Source organism: Osmerus mordax, chromosome 17 (assembly GCF_038355195.1).
Source record: "Osmerus mordax isolate fOsmMor3 chromosome 17, fOsmMor3.pri, whole genome shotgun sequence".
NCBI lineage: Eukaryota > Metazoa > Chordata > Actinopteri > Osmeriformes > Osmeridae > Osmerus > Osmerus mordax.
In genome coordinates, this window is record NC_090066.1 from 16,073,927 (window position 1) to 16,100,906 (window position 26,980).

The 26,980-nt window shown below is 45.4% G+C and overlaps 26 non-coding genes across 26 annotated transcripts; all 26 read right to left on the reverse strand.

Moving 5' to 3' along the window:
• Positions 1-108: 108 nt before the first annotated feature.
• Positions 109-181, reverse strand: trnav-aac (transfer RNA valine (anticodon AAC)). The gene has a single exon. It is a non-coding gene; the product is annotated as a tRNA-Val (tRNA).
• Positions 182-518: 337 nt separating this feature from the next.
• Positions 519-591, reverse strand: trnav-cac (transfer RNA valine (anticodon CAC)). The gene has a single exon. It is a non-coding gene; the product is annotated as a tRNA-Val (tRNA).
• A 682-nt stretch (positions 592-1,273) lies between these two features.
• trnav-aac (transfer RNA valine (anticodon AAC)) lies at positions 1,274-1,346 on the reverse strand. Its single transcript has one exon. It is a non-coding gene; the product is annotated as a tRNA-Val (tRNA).
• A 337-nt stretch (positions 1,347-1,683) lies between these two features.
• trnav-cac (transfer RNA valine (anticodon CAC)) lies at positions 1,684-1,756 on the reverse strand. The gene has a single exon. It is a non-coding gene; the product is annotated as a tRNA-Val (tRNA).
• A 682-nt stretch (positions 1,757-2,438) lies between these two features.
• trnav-aac (transfer RNA valine (anticodon AAC)) lies at positions 2,439-2,511 on the reverse strand. The gene has a single exon. It is a non-coding gene; the product is annotated as a tRNA-Val (tRNA).
• Positions 2,512-2,848: 337 nt separating this feature from the next.
• Positions 2,849-2,921, reverse strand: trnav-cac (transfer RNA valine (anticodon CAC)). Its single transcript has one exon. It is a non-coding gene; the product is annotated as a tRNA-Val (tRNA).
• Positions 2,922-3,603: 682 nt separating this feature from the next.
• trnav-aac (transfer RNA valine (anticodon AAC)) lies at positions 3,604-3,676 on the reverse strand. The gene has a single exon. It is a non-coding gene; the product is annotated as a tRNA-Val (tRNA).
• A 337-nt stretch (positions 3,677-4,013) lies between these two features.
• trnav-cac (transfer RNA valine (anticodon CAC)) lies at positions 4,014-4,086 on the reverse strand. Its single transcript has one exon. It is a non-coding gene; the product is annotated as a tRNA-Val (tRNA).
• Positions 4,087-4,768: 682 nt separating this feature from the next.
• Positions 4,769-4,841, reverse strand: trnav-aac (transfer RNA valine (anticodon AAC)). Its single transcript has one exon. It is a non-coding gene; the product is annotated as a tRNA-Val (tRNA).
• Positions 4,842-5,178: 337 nt separating this feature from the next.
• trnav-cac (transfer RNA valine (anticodon CAC)) lies at positions 5,179-5,251 on the reverse strand. Its single transcript has one exon. It is a non-coding gene; the product is annotated as a tRNA-Val (tRNA).
• A 664-nt stretch (positions 5,252-5,915) lies between these two features.
• Positions 5,916-5,988, reverse strand: trnav-aac (transfer RNA valine (anticodon AAC)). Its single transcript has one exon. It is a non-coding gene; the product is annotated as a tRNA-Val (tRNA).
• Positions 5,989-6,325: 337 nt separating this feature from the next.
• On the reverse strand, positions 6,326-6,398 carry trnav-cac (transfer RNA valine (anticodon CAC)). Its single transcript has one exon. It is a non-coding gene; the product is annotated as a tRNA-Val (tRNA).
• Positions 6,399-7,074: 676 nt separating this feature from the next.
• On the reverse strand, positions 7,075-7,147 carry trnav-aac (transfer RNA valine (anticodon AAC)). Its single transcript has one exon. It is a non-coding gene; the product is annotated as a tRNA-Val (tRNA).
• Positions 7,148-7,484: 337 nt separating this feature from the next.
• Positions 7,485-7,557, reverse strand: trnav-cac (transfer RNA valine (anticodon CAC)). Its single transcript has one exon. It is a non-coding gene; the product is annotated as a tRNA-Val (tRNA).
• Positions 7,558-8,238: 681 nt separating this feature from the next.
• trnav-aac (transfer RNA valine (anticodon AAC)) lies at positions 8,239-8,311 on the reverse strand. The gene has a single exon. It is a non-coding gene; the product is annotated as a tRNA-Val (tRNA).
• A 337-nt stretch (positions 8,312-8,648) lies between these two features.
• On the reverse strand, positions 8,649-8,721 carry trnav-cac (transfer RNA valine (anticodon CAC)). The gene has a single exon. It is a non-coding gene; the product is annotated as a tRNA-Val (tRNA).
• A 682-nt stretch (positions 8,722-9,403) lies between these two features.
• Positions 9,404-9,476, reverse strand: trnav-aac (transfer RNA valine (anticodon AAC)). Its single transcript has one exon. It is a non-coding gene; the product is annotated as a tRNA-Val (tRNA).
• A 337-nt stretch (positions 9,477-9,813) lies between these two features.
• Positions 9,814-9,886, reverse strand: trnav-cac (transfer RNA valine (anticodon CAC)). The gene has a single exon. It is a non-coding gene; the product is annotated as a tRNA-Val (tRNA).
• A 682-nt stretch (positions 9,887-10,568) lies between these two features.
• Positions 10,569-10,641, reverse strand: trnav-aac (transfer RNA valine (anticodon AAC)). The gene has a single exon. It is a non-coding gene; the product is annotated as a tRNA-Val (tRNA).
• Positions 10,642-10,978: 337 nt separating this feature from the next.
• Positions 10,979-11,051, reverse strand: trnav-cac (transfer RNA valine (anticodon CAC)). The gene has a single exon. It is a non-coding gene; the product is annotated as a tRNA-Val (tRNA).
• Positions 11,052-11,733: 682 nt separating this feature from the next.
• Positions 11,734-11,806, reverse strand: trnav-aac (transfer RNA valine (anticodon AAC)). Its single transcript has one exon. It is a non-coding gene; the product is annotated as a tRNA-Val (tRNA).
• Positions 11,807-12,143: 337 nt separating this feature from the next.
• On the reverse strand, positions 12,144-12,216 carry trnav-cac (transfer RNA valine (anticodon CAC)). Its single transcript has one exon. It is a non-coding gene; the product is annotated as a tRNA-Val (tRNA).
• Positions 12,217-12,898: 682 nt separating this feature from the next.
• trnav-aac (transfer RNA valine (anticodon AAC)) lies at positions 12,899-12,971 on the reverse strand. Its single transcript has one exon. It is a non-coding gene; the product is annotated as a tRNA-Val (tRNA).
• Positions 12,972-13,308: 337 nt separating this feature from the next.
• Positions 13,309-13,381, reverse strand: trnav-cac (transfer RNA valine (anticodon CAC)). The gene has a single exon. It is a non-coding gene; the product is annotated as a tRNA-Val (tRNA).
• A 681-nt stretch (positions 13,382-14,062) lies between these two features.
• Positions 14,063-14,135, reverse strand: trnav-aac (transfer RNA valine (anticodon AAC)). The gene has a single exon. It is a non-coding gene; the product is annotated as a tRNA-Val (tRNA).
• A 337-nt stretch (positions 14,136-14,472) lies between these two features.
• trnav-cac (transfer RNA valine (anticodon CAC)) lies at positions 14,473-14,545 on the reverse strand. Its single transcript has one exon. It is a non-coding gene; the product is annotated as a tRNA-Val (tRNA).
• Between the last annotated feature and the right edge of the window lie 12,435 nt (positions 14,546-26,980).

Below are 26,980 nucleotides of genomic sequence, written 5' to 3' on the forward strand. Positions count from 1 at the left end.
ATGTCAACTCCACTGAATCATGGGACTTCTTGGGACATTGGGACTACATGGGACATTAACTACTCTCGAGAGGATCGCCATTGGACGAAACCCGAGGAAAGATGCAGAAGTTTCCGCCCGGTCTCGAACCGGGGACCTTTCGCGTGTTAAGCGAACGTGATAACCGCTACACTACGGAAACTGCCAACTCCTGAAAGACAGAAGCCCAGTGCACACACAAACACGCAAGTAACAAGGAAACAGAACAAGGACACACATTTAAAATCTCGACATGGGCATTTCGGCTCATGAACTAGTTGATACTCTTCTTCAGCAAGCTAGCAACAAATGAGATTGTCCAAAGCAACCTTTCCCAATCCTGGACCTCAGGTTTCCCTGCTCTGCATGCGTTAGACCTTATTGGACCCTTACCAAGCTCTACAGAAAAGGACGGAGCATGTGGCACCAGGGTACTCCAACAAACTCGTAACTGTCGACAATGCATCAATTATTTACGAGACTGCTGATAAAAGGGGACATGTTTCCGCCCGGTCTCGAACCGGGGACCTTTCGCGTGTGAGGCGAACGTGATAGCCACTACACTACGGAAACTTCTTCCTAACCAACAACAGAATCTCACTCCACACCCACACAAACAAGGACACAGAACGAGGACACGCCTTTATCATGTCAAATGGGCATTTGGGCTCATGAACCAGTTGATATGGTTCTTCAACAAGTCAGCGGGCACTGAGACGGTCTAAGGCAGTGGTTCTCAACCCTTGTCCTCAGGCCAGCATGCTTTAGATCAGTGGTTCTTAACCCTGTCCTCAGGGAAACCCCTGTCCTGCATGTTTTTAGAGGTTTCTTGGCTCCAACACACCTGATTCAAATGCATGTTGGTTACCAGGCTTCTAGAGAGCTACATAACGACCCACTTATTTGAATCGGGTGTGTTGGAGCAGGGAAACATCTCAAACATGCAGGGCAGGGCAGGGCAGGTGGGACCAGGATCGCGAAGGACTGGTCTGAAGGTCTCAGAAGTAACAAAGGTCCTTGGCCCATGACATTCATGGTAATCTTGCTGAACGGGATTCTACCGACTGGTAGAAACAACGGAACGGCTTAAAAGGCGAATCCGCACAAGTCGCACCAGGGTAGCTGACTTCCCATTTCAAAGAATGACATGTCAACTCCACTGAATCATGGGACTTCTTGGGACATTGGGACTACATGGGACATTAACTACTCTCGAGAGGATCGCCATTGGACGAAACCCGAGGAAAGATGCAGAAGTTTCCGCCCGGTCTCGAACCGGGGACCTTTCGCGTGTTAAGCGAACGTGATAACCGCTACACTACGGAAACTGCCAACTCCTGAAAGACAGAAGCCCAGTGCACACACAAACACGCAAGTAACAAGGAAACAGAACAAGGACACACATTTAAAATCTCGACATGGGCATTTCGGCTCATGAACTAGTTGATACTCTTCTTCAGCAAGCTAGCAACAAATGAGATTGTCCAAAGCAACCTTTCCCAATCCTGGACCTCAGGTTTCCCTGCTCTGCATGCGTTAGACCTTATTGGACCCTTACCAAGCTCTACAGAAAAGGACGGAGCATGTGGCACCAGGGTACTCCAACAAACTCGTAACTGTCGACAATGCATCAATTATTTACGAGACTGCTGATAAAAGGGGACATGTTTCCGCCCGGTCTCGAACCGGGGACCTTTCGCGTGTGAGGCGAACGTGATAGCCACTACACTACGGAAACTTCTTCCTAACCAACAACAGAATCTCACTCCACACCCACACAAACAAGGACACAGAACGAGGACACGCCTTTATCATGTCAAATGGGCATTTGGGCTCATGAACCAGTTGATATGGTTCTTCAACAAGTCAGCGGGCACTGAGACGGTCTAAGGCAGTGGTTCTCAACCCTTGTCCTCAGGCCAGCATGCTTTAGATCAGTGGTTCTTAACCCTGTCCTCAGGGAAACCCCTGTCCTGCATGTTTTTAGAGGTTTCTTGGCTCCAACACACCTGATTCAAATGCATGTTGGTTACCAGGCTTCTAGAGAGCTACATAACGACCCACTTATTTGAATCGGGTGTGTTGGAGCAGGGAAACATCTCAAACATGCAGGGCAGGGCAGGGCAGGTGGGACCAGGATCGCGAAGGACTGGTCTGAAGGTCTCAGAAGTAACAAAGGTCCTTGGCCCATGACATTCATGGTAATCTTGCTGAACGGGATTCTACCGACTGGTAGAAACAACGGAACGGCTTAAAAGGCGAATCCGCACAAGTCGCACCAGGGTAGCTGACTTCCCATTTCAAAGAATGACATGTCAACTCCACTGAATCATGGGACTTCTTGGGACATTGGGACTACATGGGACATTAACTACTCTCGAGAGGATCGCCATTGGACGAAACCCGAGGAAAGATGCAGAAGTTTCCGCCCGGTCTCGAACCGGGGACCTTTCGCGTGTTAAGCGAACGTGATAACCGCTACACTACGGAAACTGCCAACTCCTGAAAGACAGAAGCCCAGTGCACACACAAACACGCAAGTAACAAGGAAACAGAACAAGGACACACATTTAAAATCTCGACATGGGCATTTCGGCTCATGAACTAGTTGATACTCTTCTTCAGCAAGCTAGCAACAAATGAGATTGTCCAAAGCAACCTTTCCCAATCCTGGACCTCAGGTTTCCCTGCTCTGCATGCGTTAGACCTTATTGGACCCTTACCAAGCTCTACAGAAAAGGACGGAGCATGTGGCACCAGGGTACTCCAACAAACTCGTAACTGTCGACAATGCATCAATTATTTACGAGACTGCTGATAAAAGGGGACATGTTTCCGCCCGGTCTCGAACCGGGGACCTTTCGCGTGTGAGGCGAACGTGATAGCCACTACACTACGGAAACTTCTTCCTAACCAACAACAGAATCTCACTCCACACCCACACAAACAAGGACACAGAACGAGGACACGCCTTTATCATGTCAAATGGGCATTTGGGCTCATGAACCAGTTGATATGGTTCTTCAACAAGTCAGCGGGCACTGAGACGGTCTAAGGCAGTGGTTCTCAACCCTTGTCCTCAGGCCAGCATGCTTTAGATCAGTGGTTCTTAACCCTGTCCTCAGGGAAACCCCTGTCCTGCATGTTTTTAGAGGTTTCTTGGCTCCAACACACCTGATTCAAATGCATGTTGGTTACCAGGCTTCTAGAGAGCTACATAACGACCCACTTATTTGAATCGGGTGTGTTGGAGCAGGGAAACATCTCAAACATGCAGGGCAGGGCAGGGCAGGTGGGACCAGGATCGCGAAGGACTGGTCTGAAGGTCTCAGAAGTAACAAAGGTCCTTGGCCCATGACATTCATGGTAATCTTGCTGAACGGGATTCTACCGACTGGTAGAAACAACGGAACGGCTTAAAAGGCGAATCCGCACAAGTCGCACCAGGGTAGCTGACTTCCCATTTCAAAGAATGACATGTCAACTCCACTGAATCATGGGACTTCTTGGGACATTGGGACTACATGGGACATTAACTACTCTCGAGAGGATCGCCATTGGACGAAACCCGAGGAAAGATGCAGAAGTTTCCGCCCGGTCTCGAACCGGGGACCTTTCGCGTGTTAAGCGAACGTGATAACCGCTACACTACGGAAACTGCCAACTCCTGAAAGACAGAAGCCCAGTGCACACACAAACACGCAAGTAACAAGGAAACAGAACAAGGACACACATTTAAAATCTCGACATGGGCATTTCGGCTCATGAACTAGTTGATACTCTTCTTCAGCAAGCTAGCAACAAATGAGATTGTCCAAAGCAACCTTTCCCAATCCTGGACCTCAGGTTTCCCTGCTCTGCATGCGTTAGACCTTATTGGACCCTTACCAAGCTCTACAGAAAAGGACGGAGCATGTGGCACCAGGGTACTCCAACAAACTCGTAACTGTCGACAATGCATCAATTATTTACGAGACTGCTGATAAAAGGGGACATGTTTCCGCCCGGTCTCGAACCGCGGACCTTTCGCGTGTGAGGCGAACGTGATAGCCACTACACTACGGAAACTTCTTCCTAACCAACAACAGAATCTCACTCCACACCCACACAAACAAGGACACAGAACGAGGACACGCCTTTATCATGTCAAATGGGCATTTGGGCTCATGAACCAGTTGATATGGTTCTTCAACAAGTCAGCGGGCACTGAGACGGTCTAAGGCAGTGGTTCTCAACCCTTGTCCTCAGGCCAGCATGCTTTAGATCAGTGGTTCTTAACCCTGTCCTCAGGGAAACCCCTGTCCTGCATGTTTTTAGAGGTTTCTTGGCTCCAACACACCTGATTCAAATGCATGTTGGTTACCAGGCTTCTAGAGAGCTACATAACGACCCACTTATTTGAATCGGGTGTGTTGGAGCAGGGAAACATCTCAAACATGCAGGGCAGGGCAGGGCAGGTGGGACCAGGATCGCGAAGGACTGGTCTGAAGGTCTCAGAAGTAACAAAGGTCCTTGGCCCATGACATTCATGGTAATCTTGCTGAACGGGATTCTACCGACTGGTAGAAACAACGGAACGGCTTAAAAGGCGAATCCGCACAAGTCGCACCAGGGTAGCTGACTTCCCATTTCAAAGAATGACATGTCAACTCCACTGAATCATGGGACTTCTTGGGACATTGGGACTACATGGGACATTAACTACTCTCGAGAGGATCGCCATTGGACGAAACCCGAGGAAAGATGCAGAAGTTTCCGCCCGGTCTCGAACCGGGGACCTTTCGCGTGTTAAGCGAACGTGATAACCGCTACACTACGGAAACTGCCAACTCCTGAAAGACAGAAGCCCAGTGCACACACAAACACGCAAGTAACAAGGAAACAGAACAAGGACACACATTTAAAATCTCGACATGGGCATTTCGGCTCATGAACTAGTTGATACTCTTCTTCAGCAAGCTAGCAACAAATGAGATTGTCCAAAGCAACCTTTCCCAATCCTGGACCTCAGGTTTCCCTGCTCTGCATGCGTTAGACCTTATTGGACCCTTACCAAGCTCTACAGAAAAGGACGGAGCATGTGGCACCAGGGTACTCCAACAAACTCGTAACTGTCGACAATGCATCAATTATTTACGAGACTGCTGATAAAAGGGGACATGTTTCCGCCCGGTCTCGAACCGGGGACCTTTCGCGTGTGAGGCGAACGTGATAGCCACTACACTACGGAAACTTCTTCCTAACCAACAACAGAATCTCACTCCACACCCACACAAACAAGGACACAGAACGAGGACACGCCTTTATCATGTCAAATGGGCATTTGGGCTCATGAACCAGTTGATATGGTTCTTCAACAAGTCAGCGGGCACTGAGACGGTCTAAGGCAGTGGTTCTCAACCCTTGTCCTCAGGCCAGCATGCTTTAGATCAGTGGTTCTTAACCCTGTCCTCAGGGAAACCCCTGTCCTGCATGTTTTTAGAGGTTTCTTGGCTCCAACACACCTGATTCAAATGCATGTTGGTTACCAGGCTTCTAGAGAGCTACATAACGACCCACTTATTTGAATCGGGTGTGTTGGAGCAGGGAAACATCTCAAACATGCAGGGCAGGGCAGGGCAGGTGGGACCAGGATCGCGAAGGACTGGTCTGAAGGTCTCAGAAGTAACAAAGGTCCTTGGCCCATGACATTCATGGTAATCTTGCTGAACGGGATTCTACCGACTGGTAGAAACAACGGAACGGCTTAAAAGGCGAATCCGCACAAGTCGCACCAGGGTAGCTGACTTCCCATTTCAAAGAATGACATGTCAACTCCACTGAATCATGGGACTTCTTGGGACATTAACTACTCTCGAGAGGATCGCCATTGGACGAAACCCGAGGAAAGATGCAGAAGTTTCCGCCCGGTCTCGAACCGGGGACCTTTCGCGTGTTAAGCGAACGTGATAACCGCTACACTACGGAAACTGCCAACTCCTGAAAGACAGAAGCCCAGTGCACACACAAACAGGCAAGTAACAAGGAAACAGAACAAGGACACACATTTAAAATCTCGACATGGGCATTTCGGCTCATGAACTAGTTGATACTCTTCTTCAGCAAGCTAGCAACAAATGAGATTGTCCAAAGCAACCTTTCCCAATCCTGGACCTCAGGTTTCCCTGCTCTGCATGCGTTAGACCTTATTGGACCCTTACCAAGCTCTACAGAAAAGGACGGAGCATGTGGCACCAGGGTACTCCAACAAACTCGTAACTGTCGACAATGCATCAATTATTTACGAGACTGCTGATAAAAGGGGACATGTTTCCGCCCGGTCTCGAACCGGGGACCTTTCGCGTGTGAGGCGAACGTGATAGCCACTACACTACGGAAACTTCTTCCTAACCAACAACAGAATCTCACTCCACACCCACACAAACAAGGACACAGAACGAGGACACGCCTTTATCATGTCAAATGGGCATTTGGGCTCATGAACCAGTTGATATGGTTCTTCAACAAGTCAGCGGGCACTGAGACGGTCTAAGGCAGTGGTTCTCAACCCTTGTCCTCAGGCCAGCATGCTTTAGATCAGTGGTTCTTAACCCTGTCCTCAGGGAACCCCTGTCCTGCATGTTTTTAGAGGTTTCTTGGCTCCAACACACCTGATTCAAATGCATGTTGGTTACCAGGCTTCTAGAGAGCTACATAACGACCCACTTATTTGAATCGGGTGTGTTGGAGCAGGGAAACATCTCAAACATGCAGGGCAGGGCAGGTGGGACCAGGATCGCGAAGGACTGGTCTGAAGGTCTCAGAAGTAACAAAGGTCCTTGGCCCATGACATTCATGGTAATCTTGCTGAACGGGATTCTACCGACTGGTAGAAACAACGGAACGGCTTAAAAGGCGAATCCGCACAAGTCGCACCAGGGTAGCTGACTTCCCATTTCAAAGAATGACATGTCAACTCCACTGAATCATGGGACTTCTTGGGACATTGGGACTACATGGGACATTAACTACTCTCGAGAGGATCGCCATTGGACGAAACCCGAGGAAAGATGCAGAAGTTTCCGCCCGGTCTCGAACCGGGGACCTTTCGCGTGTTAAGCGAACGTGATAACCGCTACACTACGGAAACTGCCAACTCCTGAAAGACAGAAGCCCAGTGCACACACAAACAGGCAAGTAACAAGGAAACAGAACAAGGACACACATTTAAAATCTCGACATGGGCATTTCGGCTCATGAACTAGTTGATACTCTTCTTCAGCAAGCTAGCAACAAATGAGATTGTCCAAAGCAACCTTTCCCAATCCTGGACCTCAGGTTTCCCTGCTCTGCATGCGTTAGACCTTATTGGACCCTTACCAAGCTCTACAGAAAAGGACGGAGCATGTGGCACCAGGGTACTCCAACAAACTCGTAACTGTCGACAATGCATCAATTATTTACGAGACTGCTGATAAAAGGGGACATGTTTCCGCCCGGTCTCGAACCGGGGACCTTTCGCGTGTGAGGCGAACGTGATAGCCACTACACTACGGAAACTTCTTCCTAACCAACAACAGAATCTCACTCCACACCCACACAAACAAGGACACAGAACGAGGACACGCCTTTATCATGTCAAATGGGCATTTGGGCTCATGAACCAGTTGATATGGTTCTTCAACAAGTCAGCGGGCACTGAGACGGTCTAAGGCAGTGGTTCTCAACCCTTGTCCTCAGGCCAGCATGCTTTAGATCAGTGGTTCTTAACCCTGTCCTCAGGGAACCCCTGTCCTGCATGTTTTTAGAGGTTTCTTGGCTCCAACACACCTGATTCAAATGCATGTTGGTTACCAGGCTTCTAGAGAGCTACATAACGACCCACTTATTTGAATCGGGTGTGTTGGAGCAGGGAAACATCTCAAACATGCAGGGCAGGGCAGGGCAGGTGGGACCAGGATCGCGAAGGACTGGTCTGAAGGTCTCAGAAGTAACAAAGGTCCTTGGCCCATGACATTCATGGTAATCTTGCTGAACGGGATTCTACCGACTGGTAGAAACAACGGAACGGCTTAAAAGGCGAATCCGCACAAGTCGCACCAGGGTAGCTGACTTCCCATTTCAAAGAATGACATGTCAACTCCACTGAATCATGGGACTTCTTGGGACATTGGGACTACATGGGACATTAACTACTCTCGAGAGGATCGCCATTGGACGAAACCCGAGGAAAGATGCAGAAGTTTCCGCCCGGTCTCGAACCGGGGACCTTTCGCGTGTTAAGCGAACGTGATAACCGCTACACTACGGAAACTGCCAACTCCTGAAAGACAGAAGCCCAGTGCACACACAAACACGCAAGTAACAAGGAAACAGAACAAGGACACACATTTAAAATCTCGACATGGGCATTTCGGCTCATGAACTAGTTGATACTCTTCTTCAGCAAGCTAGCAACAAATGAGATTGTCCAAAGCAACCTTTCCCAATCCTGGACCTCAGGTTTCCCTGCTCTGCATGCGTTAGACCTTATTGGACCCTTACCAAGCTCTACAGAAAAGGACGGAGCATGTGGCACCAGGGTACTCCAACAAACTCGTAACTGTCGACAATGCATCAATTATTTACGAGACTGCTGATAAAAGGGGACATGTTTCCGCCCGGTCTCGAACCGGGGACCTTTCGCGTGTGAGGCGAACGTGATAGCCACTACACTACGGAAACTTCTTCCTAACCAACAACAGAATCTCACTCCACACCCACACAAACAAGGACACAGAACGAGGACACGCCTTTATCATGTCAAATGGGCATTTGGGCTCATGAACCAGTTGATATGGTTCTTCAACAAGTCAGCGGGCACTGAGACGGTCTAAGGCAGTGGTTCTCAACCCTTGTCCTCAGGCCAGCATGCTTTAGATCAGTGGTTCTTAACCCTGTCCTCAGGGAAACCCCTGTCCTGCATGTTTTTAGAGGTTTCTTGGCTCCAACACACCTGATTCAAATGCATGTTGGTTACCAGGCTTCTAGAGAGCTACATAACGACCCACTTATTTGAATCGGGTGTGTTGGAGCAGGGAAACATCTCAAACATGCAGGGCAGGGCAGGGCAGGTGGGACCAGGATCGCGAAGGACTGGTCTGAAGGTCTCAGAAGTAACAAAGGTCCTTGGCCCATGACATTCATGGTAATCTTGCTGAACGGGATTCTACCGACTGGTAGAAACAACGGAACGGCTTAAAAGGCGAATCCGCACAAGTCGCACCAGGGTAGCTGACTTCCCATTTCAAAGAATGACATGTCAACTCCACTGAATCATGGGACTTCTTGGGACATTGGGACTACATGGGACATTAACTACTCTCGAGAGGATCGCCATTGGACGAAACCCGAGGAAAGATGCAGAAGTTTCCGCCCGGTCTCGAACCGGGGACCTTTCGCGTGTTAAGCGAACGTGATAACCGCTACACTACGGAAACTGCCAACTCCTGAAAGACAGAAGCCCAGTGCACACACAAACACGCAAGTAACAAGGAAACAGAACAAGGACACACATTTAAAATCTCGACATGGGCATTTCGGCTCATGAACTAGTTGATACTCTTCTTCAGCAAGCTAGCAACAAATGAGATTGTCCAAAGCAACCTTTCCCAATCCTGGACCTCAGGTTTCCCTGCTCTGCATGCGTTAGACCTTATTGGACCCTTACCAAGCTCTACAGAAAAGGACGGAGCATGTGGCACCAGGGTACTCCAACAAACTCGTAACTGTCGACAATGCATCAATTATTTACGAGACTGCTGATAAAAGGGGACATGTTTCCGCCCGGTCTCGAACCGGGGACCTTTCGCGTGTGAGGCGAACGTGATAGCCACTACACTACGGAAACTTCTTCCTAACCAACAACAGAATCTCACTCCACACCCACACAAACAAGGACACAGAACGAGGACACGCCTTTATCATGTCAAATGGGCATTTGGGCTCATGAACCAGTTGATATGGTTCTTCAACAAGTCAGCGGGCACTGAGACGGTCTAAGGCAGTGGTTCTCAACCCTTGTCCTCAGGCCAGCATGCTTTAGATCAGTGGTTCTTAACCCTGTCCTCAGGGAAACCCCTGTCCTGCATGTTTTTAGAGGTTTCTTGGCTCCAACACACCTGATTCAAATGCATGTTGGTTACCAGGCTTCTAGAGAGCTACATAACGACCCACTTATTTGAATCGGGTGTGTTGGAGCAGGGAAACATCTCAAACATGCAGGGCAGGGCAGGGCAGGTGGGACCAGGATCGCGAAGGACTGGTCTGAAGGTCTCAGAAGTAACAAAGGTCCTTGGCCCATGACATTCATGGTAATCTTGCTGAACGGGATTCTACCGACTGGTAGAAACAACGGAACGGCTTAAAAGGCGAATCCGCACAAGTCGCACCAGGGTAGCTGACTTCCCATTTCAAAGAATGACATGTCAACTCCACTGAATCATGGGACTTCTTGGGACATTGGGACTACATGGGACATTAACTACTCTCGAGAGGATCGCCATTGGACGAAACCCGAGGAAAGATGCAGAAGTTTCCGCCCGGTCTCGAACCGGGGACCTTTCGCGTGTTAAGCGAACGTGATAACCGCTACACTACGGAAACTGCCAACTCCTGAAAGACAGAAGCCCAGTGCACACACAAACACGCAAGTAACAAGGAAACAGAACAAGGACACACATTTAAAATCTCGACATGGGCATTTCGGCTCATGAACTAGTTGATACTCTTCTTCAGCAAGCTAGCAACAAATGAGATTGTCCAAAGCAACCTTTCCCAATCCTGGACCTCAGGTTTCCCTGCTCTGCATGCGTTAGACCTTATTGGACCCTTACCAAGCTCTACAGAAAAGGACGGAGCATGTGGCACCAGGGTACTCCAACAAACTCGTAACTGTCGACAATGCATCAATTATTTACGAGACTGCTGATAAAAGGGGACATGTTTCCGCCCGGTCTCGAACCGGGGACCTTTCGCGTGTGAGGCGAACGTGATAGCCACTACACTACGGAAACTTCTTCTTAACCAACAACAGAATCTCACTCCACACCCACACAAACAAGGACACAGAACGAGGACACGCCTTTATCATGTCAAATGGGCATTTGGGCTCATGAACCAGTTGATATGGTTCTTCAACAAGTCAGCGGGCACTGAGACGGTCTAAGGCAGTGGTTCTCAACCCTTGTCCTCAGGCCAGCATGCTTTAGATCAGTGGTTCTTAACCCTGTCCTCAGGGAAACCCCTGTCCTGCATGTTTTTAGAGGTTTCTTGGCTCCAACACACCTGATTCAAATGCATGTTGGTTACCAGGCTTCTAGAGAGCTACATAACGACCCACTTATTTGAATCGGGTGTGTTGGAGCAGGGAAACATCTCAAACATGCAGGGCAGGGCAGGGCAGGTGGGACCAGGATCGCGAAGGACTGGTCTGAAGGTCTCAGAAGTAACAAAGGTCCTTGGCCCATGACATTCATGGTAATCTTGCTGAACGGGATTCTACCGACTGGTAGAAACAACGGAACGGCTTAAAAGGCGAATCCGCACAAGTCGCACCAGGGTAGCTGACTTCCCATTTCAAAGAATGACATGTCAACTCCACTGAATCATGGGACTTCTTGGGACATTGGGACTACATGGGACATTAACTACTCTCGAGAGGATCGCCATTGGACGAAACCCGAGGAAAGATGCAGAAGTTTCCGCCCGGTCTCGAACCGGGGACCTTTCGCGTGTTAAGCGAACGTGATAACCGCTACACTACGGAAACTGCCAACTCCTGAAAGACAGAAGCCCAGTGCACACACAAACACGCAAGTAACAAGGAAACAGAACAAGGACACACATTTAAAATCTCGACATGGGCATTTCGGCTCATGAACTAGTTGATACTCTTCTTCAGCAAGCTAGCAACAAATGAGATTGTCCAAAGCAACCTTTCCCAATCCTGGACCTCAGGTTTCCCTGCTCTGCATGCGTTAGACCTTATTGGACCCTTACCAAGCTCTACAGAAAAGGACGGAGCATGTGGCACCAGGGTACTCCAACAAACTCGTAACTGTCGACAATGCATCAATTATTTACGAGACTGCTGATAAAAGGGGACATGTTTCCGCCCGGTCTCGAACCGGGGACCTTTCGCGTGTGAGGCGAACGTGATAGCCACTACACTACGGAAACTTCTTCCTAACCAACAACAGAATCTCACTCCACACCCACACAAACAAGGACACAGAACGAGGACACGCCTTTATCATGTCAAATGGGCATTTGGGCTCATGAACCAGTTGATATGGTTCTTCAACAAGTCAGCGGGCACTGAGACGGTCTAAGGCAGTGGTTCTCAACCCTTGTCCTCAGGCCAGCATGCTTTAGATCAGTGGTTCTTAACCCTGTCCTCAGGGAAACCCCTGTCCTGCATGTTTTTAGAGGTTTCTTGGCTCCAACACACCTGATTCAAATGCATGTTGGTTACCAGGCTTCTAGAGAGCTACATAACGACCCACTTATTTGAATCGGGTGTGTTGGAGCAGGGAAACATCTCAAACATGCAGGGCAGGGCAGGGCAGGTGGGACCAGGATCGCGAAGGACTGGTCTGAAGGTCTCAGAAGTAACAAAGGTCCTTGGCCCATGACATTCATGGTAATCTTGCTGAACGGGATTCTACCGACTGGTAGAAACAACGGAACGGCTTAAAAGGCGAATCCGCACAAGTCGCACCAGGGTAGCTGACTTCCCATTTCAAAGAATGACATGTCAACTCCACTGAATCATGGGACTTCTTGGGACATTGGGACTACATGGGACATTAACTACTCTCGAGAGGATCGCCATTGGACGAAACCCGAGGAAAGATGCAGAAGTTTCCGCCCGGTCTCGAACCGGGGACCTTTCGCGTGTTAAGCGAACGTGATAACCGCTACACTACGGAAACTGCCAACTCCTGAAAGACAGAAGCCCAGTGCACACACAAACACGCAAGTAACAAGGAAACAGAACAAGGACACACATTTAAAATCTCGACATGGGCATTTCGGCTCATGAACTAGTTGATACTCTTCTTCAGCAAGCTAGCAACAAATGAGATTGTCCAAAGCAACCTTTCCCAATCCTGGACCTCAGGTTTCCCTGCTCTGCATGCGTTAGACCTTATTGGACCCTTACCAAGCTCTACAGAAAAGGACGGAGCATGTGGCACCAGGGTACTCCAACAAACTCGTAACTGTCGACAATGCATCAATTATTTACGAGACTGCTGATAAAAGGGGACATGTTTCCGCCCGGTCTCGAACCGGGGACCTTTCGCGTGTGAGGCGAACGTGATAGCCACTACACTACGGAAACTTCTTCCTAACCAACAACAGAATCTCACTCCACACCCACACAAACAAGGACACAGAACGAGGACACGCCTTTATCATGTCAAATGGGCATTTGGGCTCATGAACCAGTTGATATGGTTCTTCAACAAGTCAGCGGGCACTGAGACGGTCTAAGGCAGTGGTTCTCAACCCTTGTCCTCAGGCCAGCATGCTTTAGATCAGTGGTTCTTAACCCTGTCCTCAGGGAACCCCTGTCCTGCATGTTTTTAGAGGTTTCTTGGCTCCAACACACCTGATTCAAATGCATGTTGGTTACCAGGCTTCTAGAGAGCTACATAACGACCCACTTATTTGAATCGGGTGTGTTGGAGCAGGGAAACATCTCAAACATGCAGGGCAGGGCAGGGCAGGTGGGACCAGGATCGCGAAGGACTGGTCTGAAGGTCTCAGAAGTAACAAAGGTCCTTGGCCCATGACATTCATGGTAATCTTGCTGAACGGGATTCTACCGACTGGTAGAAACAACGGAACGGCTTAAAAGGCGAATCCGCACAAGTCGCACCAGGGTAGCTGACTTCCCATTTCAAAGAATGACATGTCAACTCCACTGAATCATGGGACTTCTTGGGACATTGGGACTACATGGGACATTAACTACTCTCGAGAGGATCGCCATTGGACGAAACCCGAGGAAAGATGCAGAAGTTTCCGCCCGGTCTCGAACCGGGGACCTTTCGCGTGTTAAGCGAACGTGATAACCGCTACACTACGGAAACTGCCAACTCCTGAAAGACAGAAGCCCAGTGCACACACAAACACGCAAGTAACAAGGAAACAGAACAAGGACACACATTTAAAATCTCGACATGGGCATTTCGGCTCATGAACTAGTTGATACTCTTCTTCAGCAAGCTAGCAACAAATGAGATTGTCCAAAGCAACCTTTCCCAATCCTGGACCTCAGGTTTCCCTGCTCTGCATGCGTTAGACCTGATTGGACCCTTAACAAGCTCTACAGAAAACGACGGAGCATGTGGCACCAGGGTACTCCAACAAACTCGTAACTGTCGACAATGCATCAATTATTTACGAGACTGCTGATAAAAGGGGACATGTTTCCGCCCGGTCTCGAACCGGGGACCTTTCGCGTGTGAGGCGAATGTGATAACCACTACACTACAGAAACTTCTTTCTAACCAACAACAGAATCTCACTCCACACCCACACAAACAAGGACACAGAACGAGGACACGCCTTTATCATGTCAAATGGGCATTTGGGCTCATGAACCAGTTGATATGGTTCTTCAACAAGTCAGCGGGCACTGAGATGGTCTAAGGCAGTGGTTCTCAACCCTTGTCCTCAGGCCAGCATGCTTTAGATCAGTGGTTCTTAACCCTGTCCTCAGGGAACCCCTGTCCTGCATGTTTTTAGAGGTTTCTTGGCTCCAACACACCTGATTCAAATGCATGTTGGTTACCAGGCTTCTAGAGAGCTACATAACGACCCACTTATTTGAATCGGGTGTGTTGGAGCAGGGAAACATCTCAAACATGCAGGGCAGGGCAGGTGGGACCAGGATCGCGAACGACTGGTCTGAAGGTCTCAGAAGTAACAAAGGTCCTTGGCCCATGACATTCATGGTAATCTTGCTGAACAGGATTCTACCGACTGGTAGAAACAACGGAACGGCTTAACCTGTTTTTCGTCCGGGCCGTACGCGGGACCGAAAACACTGCCCCCTACCCCCCCTGTTACTACGCACTAAATGTTAATAAATATATTTTTTAGACTACTACACATGTTATACATCATTGGAAAGCTACGATTCTTGTGCTTGTAGATATGTAAACCATTTCAAGATCGAGTCACAACAACAAGTTTAGTCAACGTCTTTGTCCAGTCACCACTTTGGTGTTGTTTACAAAGCCAAACGTCTCTACTTACCCTCAAAGGTTCCGTGTCGTCCAGGTATGCAAACAACACATCAAAACTTGATCTGCGTACATTCCCAAGGGTTCAAAGTATCTAACCATGTAAAGTAATACGTCCAAATACAATGTTTTACATTCATGAATAGCCATTATCCTTTGTTTCATTATGCAAGTTAGCCGACGGAAGAAACAACTTGTTCACATAAAAGTGTTCTTTTCTCCGGTTAGCAACGGAGTATTTACGATATGAAGGCGTCACAATGTCCGTTGAACCCTCCCCTTTTGATTGACACCTTGTTTGACCCAATAGGAGCTTCCATGCCCCGTTGACAGCCCTCTAAAGCCAACTAGGTCTGTGTGTCAAATATGAATATATTGTGGTATTATGTTTGACTTTTGATTTGAATTGGATAAGGCTTCAACCTGTGGTCCAATTTAGTCTTCCAGCTAATACCTACCACATCTAGGCCTCTTCAGGCCTCTGTTTTCAAAACAAAATCTAGGCGGAAATAGAAACTTTCACTTTCCTTGTGTTCAAGCTTCTATTATTCAACACCAGTAGGACTGACAGGGGTCCTGACAACAGGGGAAATAACTTCAGAGTGTCAGCTTTCAAAAGAGATCATTTACATACATGTACTCCAAATGGTTCAAGAACAGCTTTCAATTTACTTTGGGTATGCTGTTTAGGCGTTTTCAGGCAAATTTAACAGGATTATGAAAAGGTTAAACACAATTTACCCTTTTTGACACATTGCTCAGGTTCATTCACACTTCTTTGCAAAACTCTAAACACACCTCTCACTTTAAGACACAATTGTCACCATTATGTCATTTAGAAAACACTGTCGTTGGAATAGTCAACTCAAACCAGCACAATTCAAACACCTTTAACAACCAATTATCCTTGTGTAAGCACTAACGAGCAAAAGTACTCAACAAGCAATCAGGGGTTTGGACAGAATAAAAAGGGCATCAGACAGGTAAGCACACCTGTACTTTGAAATCATGGAAGCAAATGTTAGAAGACGCGGCAGAAATGTCAGAATGAGAGGAGGTGGACAAGGGAGAGGCAGAGGAAGAACATCCATCTCAAATGAGATTCGTGCCACTGTATTGGACCATGTTCTAGTACACGGAATGACAATGAGAGAAGCAGGCCTGAGAGTTCATCCAAACCTGAGTCATTTCACTGTTGCGTTGATTGTCCGGACTTTCAGGGATGAAAACAGGCAATCAAATCAAATCCAATTTATTTGTATAGCCCTTTTTACACGCAAGCATGTCACAGAGGGCTTCACATATGCCCATAGAACTGCCCCTCAACCAACCTAAACCCTCAAGGAAGACAAGGAAAAACTCCCAAAAAACTCTCAACAGGAGAAAAAAATGGAAGAAACCTTGGGAGGAGCAATTCAGAGAGGGATCCCCTCCTCCAGAGACGGTTGGTGAGAGAGAGGAGCTTAACACAGGCTAAACATAGTCATACAGTGTCGATGGAATTTTAAAACACCAAAATCCATTGTTCAACTTTATAGATGTAGGACAGGACCGGGAGACTCGCGACCAGGTCCAGCGTTGGCTGACCGACGACCAGGCAGGTTCTGACAACTCAAACCCCCCACACCACAAGGGATGTGTGTGGGGGGGGGACAGAGAGAGGAGAGCAGGGATTAGAGAATGCCAGGAGCAGCTAACAGTTACAGTCATAATAGAATGAGATCCCAACCGGTCAAGTGTGGACTGGTGCAGCAATTTAACAGGGCAAAAAAGGGGAATTTGATGCAACCCCACACACCAAGACAGCGACAGCCCCCCTCATTTGGAACATGAAATCTGTTCCAGGGGAAGAGAACTCTAAAATAAGTTATACTTATAGAATAAGGATGGAAGCAACCCGTCCCCCGTTGCCTCCAACTAGTAACATACTTACCTTTAACAGTCGTAGAATTGACTAAACAATAACGATTTTAACCTAATTTTAAATGTCGAAACAGTATCAGACTCCTTAATTGAGACGGGTAATTTGTTCCAGAGAAGAGGTGCTCTATATGAGAACGCCTGAGGTACCATACTATGAAGTTGTACTTTTATGTACTACCGATATCTACCATGAACCTATATGCATTACAGTAAAAGAAGTAGAAAATACAAGAAATTGACATGAAGTTGAGTATTTACAGTATATTGTCAATGTGTGACAATGTCAAACACTGTTGTTTGTTTGCAGAATTGAAAGACAACCAGTTGGTGGTGGTAGACCAAGTATGTTTAGTGATGCCCAAGTCAATGCCATCGTGAACATGGTTTTGGAAAACAACCTCATACGCCTCAGAGAAATCCAGGCAAGAATAATTGAAGACAATGACACATTCCAAAATATAGTGTCAGCATTTCAACAATTGATCGCATCCTTCAGCGCAACCATATGCGCATGAAACAAGTGTACAGAGTTCCATTTGAAAGGAACTCCGAGAGAGTAAAAGAGCTGCGTTTTCAATATGCCCAGGTATGTGTTTACATATTCCATAAATTGTGTGTAAATATCAACTATTGGACTGTGTAGACTACATGTTGTAATAGTTTCCATGGCTTACTGTAACAATACCGGATTAGCTGAATTGTAATGTCATCAAATCTCTTACAGACAAACTCCAGCTTGATGCCAGTGACACCTTGCATGAGTTGATATTTGTGGATGAGGCAGGATTCAACCTCACAAAGCGCAGACGAAGAGGGCGAAACATTATTGGCCAACGTGCTCTGGTGGATGGGCCTGGCCAGCGTGGAGGTAATGTTACACTCTGTGCAGCCATCAGCAACCATGGAGTCCTTCACTGCCATGCTACTCTTGGCCCATATAACACACAACGTCTTCTGGCTTTTCAGGATGGCCTACGGGACGCTCTTTTTCAACATGCCCAGAGAGAAGTGCAGCCTTGTTATGTTGTTGTTTGGGACAACGTACGTTTCCACCATGCTGTTCTTGTCCACATTGCTGTGGAGTCTTGTCAGGGATGGGTCAGACATTCAAGGGCATTCTTTCCTCGCTGTTTAGCTAGAGAAAACATTGCCTGTGACGTGGATGAGAATCTCTGGCCTGACCCTGCTCTGAGACAGGATGCTGACCCAGAATGAACAGTAACCTACTGTAGCCTACTCAAGCCCTAACTTACCCAAGTGAAAATGCTTTGTTTATTTCCTTGTTTTCCTAGCCTTTGTTCTGCAAATTCCAATTTACAGTAAAGTAATACATTTGTGTTGACTAACAGTAGCCTACTACTATTTACTGTATTGTATACTGTGACCACTACAGTACTAAAACAAGAGCTCAAAATGCACTTGCTAATAAACATCCTGTAAGAAGGACAATTGCAATGTTTGTGATTTTTATGATTTGCATCATGTCAAACTCATGAGGTGGAGCATACCGTAACAAAAATTCAGGGACACGTTATAGTCAATGGTTCATGAAAACCTTTTTATAATAGTGTTTTCAATTCCTCCCAGCAGTGTGTAAAGGGTATTCAGAAGGTTGATTTTATTTGAGGGCTTTGTGTGTATTTTGAATGCAAAATTAGGTTTATACGACAGATAATATAGTTTTGACTACAGTGTTTGATTTTGGATCAACAGTCAAGGGTTTGGCCAAAACTGTGTAAGTATGAAGATGTGTGTTTAGAGTTTAGAGAAAACACAGTACACATTCAAGAAATGTGTCTTAGCAATTGAGAAAAACTGTAATAACCAATAAGATCATATCCCCTGTCACTCACTTGCGCCCCCCCCCCCTGTCACTGTGGTAAATTGTAACATGTTCCCGCCCTTTTATGATAGACCAATAGTAAGCAGTTATTCATCCCTTTAAAAAAAATTTAAGGGGGTTTAAGTATAAGTGCATTTGTCTTTAGACTTTACTTACCAACAATTATGGAAAACAAACTCCAACTCCTTCGAAAGCCACGCGTGTGGATAATCGGCAGCTCGCTGATTTACTGGCTTGAACGCCACAGATTGAGTGGATGGGGAAGAGGGGTATGAGATGGGAGCACCTCCTGCCTCTTCTCCAGAGAACACCGGGTCCAGGTCCCGACATAATGATCGTACATCTAGGCGGGAACAACCTGGCCTCTCAAACGTCGTGTTCTCTGATGATCCAAATGAGGAACGATCTTACATTTACATTTAGTCATTTAGCAGACGCTCTTATCCAGAGCGACTTACAGTAACTACAGGGACATTCCCCCGAGGCAAGTAGGGTGAAGTGCCTTGCCCAAGGACACAACGTCAGTTGGCATGACCGGGAATCGAACTGGCAACCTTCGGATTACTAGTCCGACTCCCTCACCGCTCAGCCACCTGACTCCGTGTCCATCTTGGATGGTTACTGCAAAAGTACCCCAGTACCAAGATCATATTTTCTGATATCATCTAGCGACGGGTCTATCGGAACCGTGTACCTGGTACCAGTGTGTATGGGATTGAACGGGCCCGAAGGCGTGTGAATGCCGGCATAGCCGCCTTTCTGGCTGATAGGGGCATGTCTAGCATCCGAAACAGCAACATCCATCATAAGGATGATTGTTATTTTAGGGACGGCGTTCACCTAAATTTCAGGGGAAACGAAATGTTTCTGTTGAATGTCCACTCGGGTCTGAGCAAGATATTGTGAAGACTCCCGCCTAAAAGCAACAAAGGCTCTTTTAAGAGACACCTAAATAACCCCAAAATAAACTTTCACTAATGCGCTCAGTGAAAGTCACATTGAGCTGATCACTGTCACTCATTCAAATCCAAATGTCCTCCACCATCTTTCACACAATAGCCTACTTAAATTTGGGATTGGCTAAATTTGTTGTTTAATCTATGTGATATATAATTGTCTCATTATGTGCTGGTGATTGAAGATAATGCAGATCAGTTCACAAAAAAAGTCACTAGATGGCGGAGTTGAGGGGAATATAAAAACGCGCCTTTTGCCGAGTATGAACATACTTTTTTTTTTTTATAGCAAACCTTGCAAGATACAAGTATACTCAAAATAGAAATGTTATATGAAGCCTAATGTACCAAAAGCGTCAAAACGCAACCATGTGATGCCACTTAGGCACTGTAAAACTAAAACAATGCCAGTATAACATCAGTCTGTCGTGGGCATTCCAAGCTAGGTAGCTACTGTCAGAATTCAGTAAATCACAGGCACTCCTCGGACTTAAGCTTGATTATTAAAAAAAACCCAGCTGGGAAATGTTAGCGGTTTTCACAGTCCTGTAGAGGAGACCTTCATGAACAGAATGACATCAAATTGAGGCTGTGGCATTGAAGTTCAGGTTAGTAGCCAATGGCTCAAAGTACTCTCAGCCCATTACAGACGTCTTAAAATGGGAAAACCTCTGTGCCACATACGGGACGGTATTCGCACAGGGATTGGCTATAATTTGAGTGACAGGTTGATTCACCAATTGAAAAACTCATCTGGGAATTTTGATTTTTGTAAGGGGAGGGCCGAGATTTTACTGTCGCCGTTTGGCTTCCTAAACAGCAATAGAATTAGAAGTTTCTCTAAACCGCGTCACGTACAGCATAACAGTGAGCTACACTGGCTTAAAACTACAGGTATATAATGATAATTGTACCCATTAACTGTTTACTAGTAATATTATCTCATAATAAATCATAAAACGTTCATTGATATGTGAGCCATGTTTATTATTTTAACGATTGAAAACGAATGTATCACAGACCGCTATCATATATGTCGTCCAACAGAGGCTAATTATGCTAACGTCTCAGTCAACAAGCAAAAATTGACTACTGTTTTCGAAAGTAAATGTACTAATAATATAATCGTACATCGTATTTTACATTAAATCTCACAAGTGTGTTTTTTATGACAATTTTAAATGAGCAATAAGTTCAGTTTAGCATTTGTTGACGCTTGGAACTCTCCGTTGTGATTACATTGAGAGCAGAACGTTTGTCCTCCCTATGTTTAGCCGTCAAGTAAGGGGCTAATTGGCTAATTACATTGTTGTAGGATGATTGACGTGTTCTACTGTGTGTGAGCCTACGTGATCGCTTCACCATTCCTGTTACAGGTATGTTTGCCTGTCTGTTAAAATACTGTAAAGCTACCTGCTATATACTTTCTTTTTAATTCGGTCATGTTTTATACTATACGATCAAATTGTGTAGCTAGCAGTCTGTAATGTGTTAGCTTATAGTTGCCTACGAAAACTCGCGCCCCCCCGCTTGTGGAAGTTTGTAACAGTGGATGATTGACGTGTTCTACTGTGTGTGAGCCTACATGATCGCTTCACCATTCCTGTTTCAGGGAAATAAACCTGATGTCCGCGACTTCACGTCTCTACGTTTCTACACTTCATACAGCTGACCACAAAAAATGCTTTGTTCTTTATAGTATTGTAGCGGACTAGTTAAAGTCTGTTACACATATAGCTAGCTACCCTAACGGTTAGCACATCGACTTACCAGAAAATGTGCTTTCTGAGGATTCAAACGTTGAATTCTTCAGGCACAAAACCAACAATGAATGTATTCTATGGCGTCCGTAAATATGTCTCAACCTATTGAAGTTGGCTTACATTATCTACTCCTCAGAATCTCAAATTAATCCATACTAGATCGGATAACGGTCTTCAGGTTTAAACTATAGGTGTGTTCGATTTCAACCTCCTGTGCCTGCAGTCAGCTGACTTGAAGCAGTTAACGTCATTGGCTGCTTCAAGTCAGCCGGCTGCAGATAATATCAAGTCAAACTTACCTAATATGACATGCGTTTAGCTTGAGGAAAAGTAACGTGGGCGCCATGTTTTTTGTTTTGTTTTTGGGGTCAACGAGAGAACATACTCTTCTCACGAGAAATGACGTATGTATGTGTTGCCGGAAGACAAAAACAAATCAAAATGGCCTCGCTATATCAAAGAACTTACATAGCTTATTCTTTCTAGCTTATATATATTATTTCAATCTCTGGTTGGTTATAAAATGGTAAAATGTTTTGAAAGTCAAGCAAGCTGATAGTAGTGATGGGAAGTTCGGATCATTTTACTGATTCGGTTCTTTGATTCTCGTTCAGTAAAATGAACGAATCTTTTTCCGAGTCATTCGTTCATTTTAACGTGGGGGGGGGGGGGGGGGGGTGCTAGCCGTCCACTGCAAACACGTATCATATTCTCATGTAGGTTAGTGCATGACATGTGCACCAGCAGATACTATTTGAAAAGAAATTCCTGCATTAAAATAATGTATCATGACAGTTTGTATGATTTGGTAATTTATTATCACACTACCATTTAATTATCACGGCAAACAATTACACTGCACTAAACTGTAAGTGTAAATGTAAAGTGAAATAACAAAACCAGTCAGTATGATGACTGGAGCGAATATCATTCACGTCTTACTAAAACAGCGGCCACGCGAAAGGGAATGAGGAAACTGTTTCCTACAAAAAAATACAATGCGGGTCACGTGTAAAAAGGATCCAAAGACTCGTAGAAAGACTGAGTCGGGAAATGAATGAATCGTTTGTTTCCTCCGGTACAGAGCCTATGCAGGTCACGTGAAAAATGATCCAAATACTCGTACCCAAAGACCGAGTCGGCTGATAATATGTTTGGTTTTAGGTGATGTGAGTAAAGCGTGAGTTATGTTTGGTTAGCTGTTATGAAATGCATGGTAAAATGATGTGTTCAAAAAAAAATATATTGTCTGTAAAAATGTCTCAGTTTATTACATATTTATTAAAGTTGAATTTAGACACTGGTGTACAGACACACTCACTTCAACAAGGAATTTACTTTGGTGGACAGGTGCATACGGTAAACATTATAAACAAGATACAATAAAATTGAGAAAATCTATAACAAAAGACTGGCAAAGAATACAATATAAAATACAATAAAAAATAATAATACTTGAAAGTGGTAAAGTGACAGTATATATCAGACATCGTATAAATCACCCTTCACATCTTCACTGAATTATAAACAAGCCACCACAATTGTATCAATACGGCCTGTAAAATAAACAAATAAAAAATGCAGTGATGTTGACTTAAAGGGAACCATAATACTCTGTGCTGGTACAATGACGTTGAAGTTTGAGGCCAGAAAAAAACGCAGCAGTCTTGCTATGAAAACAATTATACTCCTCCATAATGTTGATACAATCTACCCCTCATTTGCATCAGAAGGACAAGTAAACATCTCTCTTGCACTACCCACGTTGAAACTGAATTCTGCCCTATGTCGACGGAAAGGCAAGCGAGGGTTCAACTTAGGTCATTCCGACTTTCCAGGCTAGGAAAATTATTACATCGACTAAAGTGCCATGGTCCGGGCAGCAGTCTAAAACGACATAAAAATGCCGGTCTGTTGCGACATACTGAATTGTAAACCATTCAGCTAAATAATAAACCATCCGTCGAAACTGTATACTTGAGGTGATATCGACAAGACTCGCGTTGACTAGTGGAAAAATAACTTGACTTTCCACAGACATGGAGGAGCACCACATATAGAGATTGATCTCCTTGTCTAAAACAAAGCATGACCAATGATATTTATAGCACCCCATTTGGACGGCAAATAATTTTGCCAGATTGTCATCTTGGCCAATCATTCTCGCAGTCTCAGGAGCAGGGCGACACCCACAATCACATGGTCCCAGAAGTCTGGAAGATGTGGAATGCATACGTATCGATACGCCACTTCTTCAGGCAAACGGGGTTTCCAGGTTACCAGAGTATGCCGGAGTGTCAATGAGGCAAAGATATGATTCGAATTTCTCTGTCTCTGTCTCTGTGGGGGCTCCCAGAGGAGACCTTTAGTTTGGAGCGGGTAGAACACTGGAAGGGTTGTCGATTTCGGCCTCATCACATTTTTCTCCATTGCTCAAACACTAAACCCCATTCTCTGAATCAAATGTTCAGTGAACTAAACCGATTTGTCAAATCAGACACTCTTTTGGCAAAACTCTAAACACATTCTCATTCACTCAACACGTTTTGCACTGTGATGCACTTCTGCTGCAAAACGGTAAACTCAAGCGGCAAACATATATATTTTGATTACATTGTTTTAAGTATACTCACGTGTCACATCCGTCCACACACGTGGAAATCGTGTCTATTACTGGAATCTCTTCATTTTCTGATCGATTGAACATAGACAGGGGCACTACCTTTCCTAGCTCAGTCTCAGTGAACACCATCAGATTTTCTGTATATCCGATTGGAAAGCTCGTATCAAACGTAATCGGTCTACCCTCTGTATCAGATCGGTATTTGGAATAAGCTAAATCTTCTGTGTCCGACAAACTGGAAATGTCACACGATATTTCAACCGAAAGAGGTCGATCTGGCTCGGGTGGTGATCTAATACCTCGCGGAGCGGTCTCAGACCTCTCCCTATCGGAACATGCAGGCTCTGTGTGTCCGTCATATTCCAAGGTTGGGAGGCTGTAATATTCAGACCCCATTTGATATCTACTATCTGACTCGATTGGGCTGGCCAAATTTGTGATTGCCTGGACAGTGTAGGGCTTTATACAGTTCGAGAGAGGACCCGTCTGGGGTCAGATGTGGATTGGGGGAAGCCTACCAAAGGTGTGATCTGATCTCTGGCTGATTCATTCGATGGTTCAAATATTGTTCTGGACATCTTGGTACAGTTACAAAATATAGTTGAATGATTGTTTTATTATGATAGCTTCGTGTAGATACCAAGAATGACGTGGTTATCTTTCAGGAAGAAGGAGTTGTTACTAGAATCAAGATTTCAGTGAACACAACTTTAAAACAAAGTAACAAACATAACACAAATATCCCTCTCATAATTCTCCACCTTGTACTCTTGTGGTAAAGGTGAAGTCTCAAGAACTTTCCTCAAAAGTTCTGATCAAGGTATGTTCTTTGTTCAAATCGCCGCCGAAACGGATAGCAAATGGTCGCTGGAGACGTGTTGTCTAAATCAGGCCCTCTGAAGCTTGCAAGCTAGCAGGAGGGCTGATTAGGTAGATTGGGGAGGTCCCCCCCCAATTCTATGGTTCCTTTGCATCAGCGTTTGGTGGGTAATCAGCATACTGAGGGTGTCACAAGGGCTGATTAGGTTTGTCTGATGTGATTGAATCACTCTTCAGGTGTGGCAAGATGTTGGCTCCGTGTGGTCTTGCGGACCTCACTACATCCCCCCGGATGTCAACTTTCATAGACCGTCGTCGATGAAACTGTTGACATGAAGACAAGAGAAGAAAGACCACAGCAGCGTAACAGCATGTCACCCCCCCTCCCCAGACATTGGCATGGCTATGAGTGATTAAGCTATGACATGACATAGGAAAAAGGTTGAGAGGAAATTATTGAAACAAAAAGAGGCACTTGAAGTGGCTTACAATGGCCGTAGCAATTGAAGCTTTGTGACTAGGGGTCTAGATGAGGGAAAAGTTGTCGGCTTTTCAATCTTTTTAAATCAAACTAGTTTCAATAAACTCATTTAGGTTATGGTTACAATTGACTGCCAAAGACGTATACAAATAACAAATAAAGGTACAAGGTAATTATAGTACATACTTTACACAATTATAGTTACTAAGTAGCTTCTTGAAGTCAACATAACTAAACCACATTGATGAACTGCATCTAATAATGTAACTTTAGTTTGGCAACCACTGTTTTTTTTTTTTTTAAACACAGTTAGCTGCGGGAATAGTCAATGGTCTTTTCGACAAGCTATATCGTGGCGGCATAATATGTTACGTGTAGAAACTGCATTGTTTAGTTGCTTCTAAACAAAAGTCCTTCAGGACTAATCACTACTGTCTGTTTCCTTGAACTAGACATGTGCACCAACGTATTAGTTGGTTGGTTAATTCACTTAACCAAATAGCTACACTATTAAAATAGAGGTTATAATAAAGGCTCTTATGCTACTTTCCTTGAAGAGCTGGCCGAGGCAGATTACAACGTAAATGTCGGGGCAGCGGTGTTTCTGAGCATGCGCGTACCTCCGGTCAAACCTAGCTGCTTCCTTTGAGCTAGCTGGTCCCACACACACACTAGCAGCTATTTCACGAAAAACAATTGAATACGCACACAGCCACTGTAGCCCAGGCACAGTAGTATTAAATACATGGTGCTACATACAGTTAGAGCTCGCTCTATTTTAACAGTTCGTTTCACAAAAGTTACGATTGCTCATTTCAATATATCTTAGCCTCACACGGGGCGCCATTATGTAGCGGGGTTTGCTTGTTTAAGATTAGCAATACTTAATTTATTATAAAGTATGTAGTTCTTGTGGGCACCACCTCTTATTGTTAAAGGGACAGAGGAAACCTTATTGAATAATATTGAAATAATAGCCTTCGTAATAATCAGTCTAATCTTAAGTAGTGAATTCTATGAAAGTAGAGCAGATCAGATAACGTGAGTGATACGCGAGTATTATACACAATGATTTATTTAGGAGAATGTAATTATAACTAGAGAGGATACAATTTCTGGGGAAATTGTAGGTTGTGCTTGCTTGCGTCGGTTGCACAGGGGTCTGTATATTTTATATAAAAATGCATCGGGCCTACTTATTATTTATAAAGATTACATAGATTTAAAAGCATCTTTTTTTTGCTGCTCATTTACAACTCAAAATACGAGTGAAGTGTAG